Source organism: Cololabis saira, chromosome 19 (genome assembly GCF_033807715.1).
Source record: "Cololabis saira isolate AMF1-May2022 chromosome 19, fColSai1.1, whole genome shotgun sequence".
In the NCBI taxonomy this organism is placed as follows: Eukaryota; Metazoa; Chordata; class Actinopteri; order Beloniformes; family Belonidae; genus Cololabis; species Cololabis saira.
Window position 1 is genome coordinate 24,462,726 of NC_084605.1, and position 9,746 is coordinate 24,472,471.

Consider the following 9,746-nt stretch of genomic DNA (forward strand, 5'->3'; position numbering starts at 1 on the left):
ACAGTAGGAGAAACAACAAGGTTTGTTTTTCAGATGTGATCACCAAACTTCACAATCTATTCAAAATGTGAAACCCTTACCTTTCGACAAAGTACAGAGCATCTTCCACTCCACACTCTGTCCTCTGCTGGATGTTTGAGCAGGGTCTCTCTCAGGGGAAGCTTATTCATGGATACTCCACAGCCCTTAACAGAAATGCCAGCGCAGCCTGCTGGAACCTCTCCACCTGCTGTGGTGTAATGTCTCCCATCAAGGAGCCTGTTGAGCGTAGCTCGAGTAATGAAGCCAATGTTCAGCTTTTCTCCTACCAGAGAGATAGAGTAAATAAGAGACTTTACCCTTAGGAACAGGTAAGTTCACAATAATAGTTGTTTTCTATAAGTTTCCTTAACAGAGTTCATTAGCAACCAAGAACAACCACAACTGCTAATTTGCATAACCCTCGTAAATGTATATCCCATGACATCAGTGACATCAGTCTCATATAACTGAATGAGCAGTCCTCTCACAAACAGTCTATTTGTGATCAGTGGGTGGACATTGTATGTGTATCTGCCTATTAGAAACTTGGGAATATTACCTGGCAGTTGGTTTGATGGGTCCTTGTATTGGATGTCATGAACTCCTTGGTTCTGCAGTGCTGCAAGCTTCAGAAACTTTGCACACAACTTGCGGATGAACTTTGTCATCTACAAAGTTGTAATTCAGAAAAGATTTTCAAATGACATTTGAACAAAGTATGAGCAAATGAAAAAATGACCAAGTACAGCACATTATTGGCAGAAGCATAGCTCAACCCTTCCATTTGACCTCTTCATGTAGAAGGAAGATTGAGGACTTCTCTCTCTGGAGTAGGAGGTTTAAGGTGGAGAAGGCTGGAAATGTTGCTTGGTAGAAGAGGAGGTACACCTCTGTTAATGGGTTAGAAAATGCATCCACCAGCCTTCTAAACCTTGGTTGTTTCTCATCTGTGAATACAAAAGCATAGGTTGTGCATACTAAATATGTTTACATTTCAGTCTTGTAGTAATCTTGCATTTGTGTCAGTGAAATATGCGCTTAATGACTTACTTAATGACTTGAAGTAGCTGGTGAAATCCAGTCACCTGCAATACATGATGTTTTATAATGACATTACATTCAATCACATCACAGATTCATTACACCACATCTTAACAAACTATTTAACCTGGGATTAGGCTCAACAGATAGGTCACTGAAAGCATACATGATCAAAATTACTTCCAAAAACCTCAGTCCAGCTTATTTGGCGGTATTGTGGATAATGTGGCAGGGACACCCATGGATGTATGTGTTGGCATTTTCATTCAGAATCCTGGATGCAATGGAATTTCTTGCTCCTGTATTCACAGGTGCATTGTCAATTGATAAGCTAACACAATTTCCCCAAGGTATGCCATGTTTCTGTAAGACCCTATTCATTTTTTGGAAGATTACTTCCGCTGTGCCACAGCTACGCCCACTTGTTGTGCACATATCCAAAAATCTATCGACAACTTTTCCAGAATCACTGTCAAAAACTCGCACAGTGAGCGGGTTCATCTTTTCTTGTCCTGCAATGATGAGTTACATGTTTAACATGATTACACACCACACTGAAATGTTCTGTGAAGAAATAGGTACTGGAAAGTGTGGAAAACAAACAAATGTATACAATGGCTATCAAAACAATACCTGTATCATTTGACCCATCAGTGATCAAGGTCCCTTTCTCTCACCTGAAATGAGCTGGGATAGGCTCCAGCAGACCCCCGTGACCCCGCAAGGGATAAAGCGGGTATAGATAATGGATGGATGGATGGATGATCAAGGTGAATGGATTGTCCCTCATCTTCATGACCAATTCGTTCCTAAAATGAGGTGCCACTGCTTAATTTATTATACACGTTGTTTTCAACTGATTTTTGTGAGATCAGGTTGCACCTTAGCTACCTCTCACTTTCTGTGAACTGATGAAGCATTGTAGCACGTGGCCCCCTGCAGGGCTTTGAACTGGACTCAACACCTTTTAAGTAGCTTCAACTTCCTATCACACCTTGGAAGTTGCCTCAAACAGACTTGGAACACTAGAGCACCCCATGGGGTGATTTTCGTCTGTGACCTATTGTCTCACACAAGTTCCTGCGTCTTGCATCCCTGCTGAGACAGGCCCCGGGGGAGTGGATCCGACTTCCAGCCCCTACAGAGACAAGACCATATACGGACTTCCTGATCCCTCAGGGGTGGTCCCAAAGCTTAAGGATCACACCTCTGACTGTCTCTCACTGGGCTGGTTTATTCCTGTCATTGTTGATTGAACTTTTGTATAAAAACCCTGTGGCCAAATCAATCTGGGTCAGCATTTCAACCAGACCCCTGGTCTGTGTCGACGTGCTCACCGCCGGCTGAATAAACTCATAAACCACAAAGCGGACTTCTGAAATGGTTTGGTAAATTCCTCAACAGAACTAACTTCTGAGCTGTGAATAAAGACATCAAAGTAAAATCCTTATTGATAAAATAACGTGGTAAAGACTGTTGCACCATGCTCTGGGTTGGTCTGCAAGGGTCGAGGGGGAAGTTTCTAAGGAGCTGGAAGCACCTTCACTCCCAGTTGCGAATTCATGAATCCTACTATGCCGTGCCAAGGAATAGTAGGATTCGAAAATTCAAATATATCTTTTCAAACAATCATTTAAATAAAGGGTCTAAACTGTCATCCACTGATCCACAGGACTCCTGGATCTTTGCGGGGGGGTAGGCTCATTCAGCCCCACCATGCTAAGCCCTGGAAGGCCGCCTCGTCTTACAGCACCTTCTGTAGGCTCGGCTGTTACACGGCTTTGTGACGTAGTCCGTCAGGCCATGGGGTGATCAGGTTCACCGTATTAGTGTACGGTTGAAGGCATTAGGTGACTCATAAACACTCTCCGGTACTAGACGAGGTTTAAGTCTGATCTAGGTGAGTGTTAGGTAAGTGGATGAAGATCCATGGAAAGCGGGAATTTAGGGATTAACATTCAATTCCACCATAACTAGCCCTCCAAGCTCACATATGCACGTATAAATACATGCACGCACCATCGAGATCTCTATTTAGGGGATTTTACTTCCCCATCTACTCTGACTCAAGTCCTCTATTATTGTGGACAAACGTCTGCTTTGCATAACAAAACGCTGCATTTGTCCCACATGGGAGTCGAAACACTTCTCTCGTAAACATCAAGGTGACTCACGAATGAGCAGCAGTTCCAGGAAATGAACACACCAATAATGGCTTGTCAAAACCACGTCTACTTCACACCGTAATGCTTTTCATTGGAAAAAGTACTGGTGGATTTTGTCATCACTTGAGCCACACAGCACAGCCGAGAAGCTGCCCCAGAGTGAACTTCTGGGAAAATAAATAGGCACTTCGATTCACATCATAGCCAGCAAATACTTGCGAAATGTGCAGTTTTTATTATTTTATCGGTGTTGAGAAAGAAAGCGTACTTCAACAGAAAAGCTGCTTTGCGTCTGCTTGTCGCAATCATTAAGACATTAGAGTAATAGGAAAAAAAAGACAATCTTGATTTTGTGTCAAAATCATTTTCTTGGAAGAAATCAATGCACCAAAAACAGCAACTACATGTGGGAAAACTGTGACAGAAAAGCATCAGGAATACAGGGATTCATAGAAATTCAACCAAATCACAGCAAAATGCAACAAGAGCTTTTCTTCGCTAAAGTTATACAAGTTAGAACTGGTAAATAATATATATGAACCTAAAGTGAAACTGAATCTGTAAATGAAGAGGAATCAGGAGGCCCTGCATGTATCCACTGAGCTTGCACTCCCTCTTGCTAGCATGTACTGACCCTCCCGTGTTATTTCACTCACATTAGTCTACTCTCAAATGTTTCTGAGCATAATTTAATAAAGTTCATTTTGTCCATGGCTTTACAATTTACTTTAAATTTACAATTTACTCTGATGAAGGCGGAAGTAATCGCCAAAATGAAAGAATCGAGTGTTCGTTTGTCAGGGGAACCATAAAAAAACTAGTGGAATAGAATCAAAGTTAGTACAAGCTTTTAATATGTCAAGCACAATGTTTTTCCGGCCGGAGGTACATTTGTCTGAAACCGCAGAGGTAGGAGAGAAATGCACACGGTGGTCATCAGTCCAGTTGATTTTATACTAAAAGGGGGGGTGTCCTTTGCACCCGAATGTCATTGGTGGAGCCAGCTACGGGGAAGCGTGTCTCACCTTTACATCTTCTTTGTTATTCTCTCACCTGGGGTTTTGATTTTATTTGTTTATTTGCACAACATAAAAACGGTACAAAAGTTGAAATGAACATAAAAGCATGAAAATATGTGCAGGTGAGAAAGGAAACCCTAAATGGGCTTATTCAAAGTTCTCACCAAGAAAATACATTATACTGTAATAATAGCAAGAACAAAAAAACAGCGTTCCAAAAAGATGGATATTTACAAACAAACAATTTCTCGGTTGAATGAGTGTGTGTGCTTGCATGTGAGCATGCACATGTGTGTTTGTATGTGTTTGTGTGTGCGTGTGTATGTGCACGTGCAGAAGTGAGTCCACATTAAGTGGAAGCACTTCTAGACGCTTGATCCATAAGGCTGGTCTTCAATCTCTGTTTAAAGCTACTAATAGACAGTGAAGATTTAGCAATAAGTATATGAGAATTCCAGAGTGAGGCACCTCTGTATTTGATGGAGAACTGACTGCTATTGGTACGACTGAATGAAGAATGGAGATCCTCAAATTGTCTAGTATTATAGTTATGAATTTGTGAATTGGTTTTAAAAAAATCTTCAACCCTAGATCACAGACCCCCAAATGCCAAAACATCTGCTTCTCCCCACCGTCTCCTCTCAACAAATGGTATGTGTGTTGTATTTAACCCCTACATCTGAAATAGTCTACCCGTAGCACCAGGGGGTGACTCCGTGTCCTGCTGAATACGAGGTTACTTTGCATATAAAGAGAAAACCCACCAGTGTTGGAAACTTCTTTGAATTCTTAACAATTTCATGAAATCCTAACAAAAACATGTCAGATATTTGAAAACCTAAATATTCTTGTCCGACGAAAAGAATCAGCAAGTTAAATTGTCCCTGAGCCTGATTATTGCTTGTGTGTGCATCATTGTTTTATAACATTAAGCTGCCATTTGTGTATTCAAAGTGCACGTGGTCTCTGCGCATCACTACAATAAGAAAACAACCATAGACTGTGGACAAAGTCCCTGTGATGTCATCTGTATGTTTTATATAAGAAGAACTGGACAAAGTCCCTGTGATGTCACCCGTAGGTTTCCTGAAGAGTTCTTTTGAAGTCTCTTTTTCATCTTACTACAGGATATCATGTTTCAAAAGAGCCACATGAGTGGCCCTTTAAGCCAGCTGGATCACATCCACCTGAGTTTAACTTATGTTAACCTACAATGCTAGCTCATATTCCTTTACATTCATTAAGTGCGTAGTCGTGTTCTGGGTAGTTTTTCAGGGGCTGGATCGTTGACACGTCTCCATTAACAGGAACAGCCCTGCAAAAGTGGCCTACAGGAACCCTGGCGGGGTGGAAAACGTTCCTGTAGAAGGAGAGAAACCCAGCTCACTCTAGAGGAACTACCCGGTGGGGGTCGGGATTTCTAAATTATATTCCGCCTTCTCACATGAGCATGTGAACACAACTCATTTCAACCATTTAGACCAAAAAATGTGTTGCTGCGAGTGGATTTGATGAAGATGGAGATTACAAGAAAAAAACGATAAATGGACCAGAGGAGGTTAATGTTTTTTTTTTTTTAAATGTATTATGCCAATAAAAAGGTCCAGCGAGGGTTTTTCTTTTAAAGTTAATCGCTACCACCATAGTGTATGTTACAGTAATAACTGTTTACGAATTTATTCTTCTGCTGATTCTACTTTTTGTCCCCGTTGGCCATTTGTGAACAGCTAAAAATGCACATGACCGCCATCACATGTCCGGTCACTGGTCCCTGTGGTGGTGCTACAATGTCATGGAGACCCACTGGCTGAAATAGATGAGAAGGGGCCGTTAGAGGTTCCCATCTGGCGGTTATACCAGGAACTTTCACTAATAGAAACCCAACTATTATTATCAAATCTTAATTAGGGCCCGAGTACTGACAGTGCAAGACCCTATTGTATCTGTAGGAGATGTTATCCTCGTTCTCGTTTTTATTTTTCTCGTTTTTCTTCCGACGAAATGAGGGCCTTTTTGCCCCCCTAAACGTGCCCCAAAAGTCACCAAATTTTGCACGCAAGCCAGGCCTGGCGAAAAATTTAATATTTAACGGTTTGCATTAATGGGCGTGGCCTAATAGCTCAACAGCGCCCCCTAGAAAACTTTGTGCCTCAAGCCCCACAATACGGTTTCACGTACATGCACGTAAATCTGTACACACCTGTATCATTTCGCAACTTAAAGAAAAGTCTCTTGGCGCCATGGCCGAAACCGAACAGGAAGTCGGCCATTTTGAATTCATCGTGTAACTTTGGCGCAATTTATGCCATTTCTTCGACCGCTTCTTCGCCCGAACCGTAACGTGCACCCAGGTGTGTTATACATCAAAATGTATAACACTCCATCCTGCGACGACGCGCATTACTTTTTTCAGCAAAAGCGTTACCGTGGCGACGATAAACGCCAAAAAGCGCGCTCCCCCTTCATCTGATTGGTCCATATGTGATAGTTCCTACTTTCTGCCATAACTTTTGAATGGTTTGACATACAGAGTCGTGGGTGGTGTCATACGCTAAATGTCCAGGCTTGAAGAATCTACATGCAAGTCATACAAGCGCTTCCACTGCAGCACGCCTGAACGTGCACAAGGGTGCGAGGGCCCGTTCATCGCTGCTTGCAGCTTTCATTTCAATTGTTTTCTTTTCTTTTTCCAAAACACCCAGAGAAACATGCCAACGTGAGACGGCTTCTCGAGCTGAAACGAGGACTGGTGGAGCGCTGCTGTAACCAGTCGTGTCTGCGGGTCCCAGCGGACCTCCGTCAGTCCTTGGTTCAGGTCAGACCAACCTACTTTCAGATGTTGTTGGTTAGTGCTGCATTTAGTCAATTTGGAAGGGTCTGGAAATGATCTGAGGTGAAAGTCAGTCAACTGTAGGAATCAGCTGGTCCGAGAAGCAGAAGGCGACGAGCTGAAGGCAGTTCAGCTGTTAGCAGCTTTCAAACGGGAACCGGTGCTTCCAGCTGCTTTGCTAAGCTTTTCTCCCAAATAATCAATTAACTTAGAAAAGTTACCAGGACAAGACATTTTAACCTTAAAACAAAAATAAAGATGCTCTGTCAGGTCTTTATTCACAACTCAGAATTCAAGATAATGTAAACGCCAAGTCGCTGAGGTGCTGACAACTAGCTATCAACCATGTTAGCTGTCAGTCAAAAGACTACGCCCTAATCATACACAGGTTTGTGGTTTTATGTAGATTTAATTTCTTCTGTCAAGTTATTTTATTCAGCACCTCAGTCGATGGTTCCTGTGTTTTATAAATACAGTTGGCTTCAACATGGTGTTCAATGGAGATGAGCTTTTGGAGACAGACTCCAGTGGTGAGTGAAGGGACTGCAGTTTTTCCTTCCTCCTCCGGATATTGCCCCTTGAGAACATCACTACTGATATTGCTGAATTTATTCTCATGGGATGCAACCCTCTATGTTGCTGTGGTGTTAAATGATCCGCATGACGAATTGTCACATGCACATTTGTACACTACATGTGCAACGATAGCCTCACCAACTCCGATATGCAGTTAAAGCATGGGCCTATATGCTCGTCTAAAGTCTGTGTGGTCGTAAAGGGACATAGACTATGGGTCCAGTCTGGGGTCGTAAACACAAAGCATATTATTGAATATTGTCATCTCTCCCTAAACTGTAGCTTCTAACTGTATCCTAAACTTACTGTCTGAACTAAATCTGCAACGCCAAGTAAAGGACAAAGAGACAACATTATAACATTTGCGTTATTCCCACTCCTCATAAAGTTTACCTACCAAGTAGCAGTTGGTGTTAGATTCTGTGTGGTAAACCAGTGGTTACATGGACTGGGAGACACAGAAGTTGTAATTACAGCCTGTAAGATGGGAATTTCCATGTTTGAAGGGAACAGCAGTTCGTCTCTGCAGGGGGACTCAGTTAGAATACATTTGCTGACCGGTCCAGCTTTTATTTGATATAATTCTTTTATTTAATCATCTTCCTGTGGCCAGACTTCCCACCAATAACAGAATGGGACATTAACTTAGGTTAATTTAAAGAGTGTAGCTTCACCAATTGGTTTTTGTTTGAAATCCTTTCCCCCCAAACATATTTAAGTGCAGAACGAGTCTTTGAAAAAAACAACTGATTTTAGTTTGCTGTAACACAGTAAACTACATAGTTTGAGTGAACAGTCTAAAAAAAAAACAATGCAGTCCAGACTCTATAAGAAACCAAAGTGAAATGAAATACTTGTACTTCAAAGTTAAAGGGAATTGGCGCAACCACGTCTCAGTTGTTGGACGCTCCTCTTCCGAACTATTTGTGGACTGATCCAAAGCTTTTTGCCGAATCCTTGAGGCAAGACACTGAAACCCCACACTGGCCTCCAATATGAGTTTAGAGGGGGGAAATAGTATACTGCACCAAAAAAAAAGTGAATGTGTGTATGTGTGTGTTGAATAAATATGTCCGAGACCCTGAAACCAGCATGTTTAATCTGTGCTATGTAGCAATACCACTGCTGACCAGAATGGGGCAGAGAGCTCTGTTGTGTGCCGACAAAAAGGCCCACAGAGCTAATGACCAGGCACTTTCTTGTGATATGTTGCCCCCGTGTGGTCAGAAATGGTACTTGTTTTTAAATTTTTTTATCAATTACACACACACACACACACAATATATAAAAGGGGGAAACAAAGAAATGGTATTATTACATAGAGTGGCTTTAAAAAGACCATCTACCTCTCAAAATATCAGCTCCAACTTTCAAGGTCTTGTTTTTTGTTGGGAGACTTAGTGGAACATACATTTAACTTCAAGTCTTTAAGAACACTTCAGGATAAATCCAGCCAGTGACACTTCTATGACAACTTTCAGTTTTTGACTAAGACCCTTTGGACCCATGGCGTCAGTTCATTCTAGGTCTGTCAGTGGAGGAGTAGACTTTTGGGGAAGGCCAACTTGGGGGAGTGACCGCAAACACAGCACTCCCTCTGAAATTCCTGCATCAATAGGGGCTTTTTGCTGGACCAGCGCACCACAGCCCTCCAGAGACCCTCTGCTGACTGCATTTGCTGAATCTGAGGGACAGAAAAAGACGAAGCTGCACTGCTTGAAAAGTTCCCCATTCGTGCACTACTGTAGATTTGTAGTCAATGCTGAGTACAGCATTTACGTTACAGCAGGAAATTGCCTTTATGGGTTACGACCGACCGTACACGGGGCGATTCAAGTTCAGATGCAAGACCTGGTTTGTGACCTTTTGCTGCACTTCATCCTCCCGCCCTTTCTACCGTATCTGCCACTCTTCACTTTCAAAAAAGGCCACTGGTAAAAACAACCAAACTTTAATGGTTATTTTCTGAGAGCGTTACAGAACAGAATGAAAGCAAGTGATTATCATAGCCGTCATAAATGTCCTCAGATGCGAGCAAAAGAAAAGAGCGCCACCTACAGACACACAAATTTGGAGAAATGTCCAGTAAGACTG

The 9,746-nt window shown here is 42.2% G+C and overlaps 1 long non-coding RNA gene across 1 annotated transcript; it reads right to left on the bottom strand.

The window, feature by feature from the left end:
* Positions 1-255: 255 nt before the first annotated feature.
* LOC133419823 (uncharacterized) lies at positions 256-950 on the bottom strand. Its single transcript, XR_009770556.1, has 3 exons — positions 811-950; positions 581-689; positions 256-304 (listed from the first exon to the last, which is right to left on the bottom strand). It is a non-coding gene; the product is annotated as an uncharacterized LOC133419823 (long non-coding RNA).
* Between the last annotated feature and the right edge of the window lie 8,796 nt (positions 951-9,746).